We start from the raw sequence: 448 nt of genomic DNA on the forward strand, positions 1-448 counted from the left end.
TTTCTTTCTTTCTTTCTTTCTTTCTTTCTTTCTTTCTTTCTTTCTTTACATTTTTTCTTTCTTTCTTGTTTTTTTTTTTTTTCAGCAATTTTTGGCTAAAAACAAGTAAAATGAAAAGTGTTATTCAACTTCCACAATTTTTTTGTCCTTATAATTATAGAATGTGTTGGGAAATTTTGGGTTTCTTTTTGTAATCAAGGAGCAGCTGTTTTGTAGTTCAAGGGCAGAATCTATGAATGCAGGTCATGCCCTGAGTTATACAGAAGAGTCCCTAGAGAGGCTGTTCCTTTTTCGAAAGGCTGATGATATGCTCCTCGGCCTGGTCGGAAGGTCAGAGGACACAGGGCAGTGCTTCTCTGCCTGTCTGCCTGTGAACTCTTCCTATTTTGAATAGAAGTGGAATGTCCAAAAGAAAAGGAAGTGAGGCAGGATTCTCAAGGTACAAGCA

The sequence above is a fragment of the Psammomys obesus genome, unplaced genomic scaffold (genome assembly GCF_907164565.1).
Source record: "Psammomys obesus unplaced genomic scaffold, mPsaObe1.curated_primary_1811, whole genome shotgun sequence".
NCBI classification, from domain to species: Eukaryota; Metazoa; Chordata; class Mammalia; order Rodentia; family Muridae; genus Psammomys; species Psammomys obesus.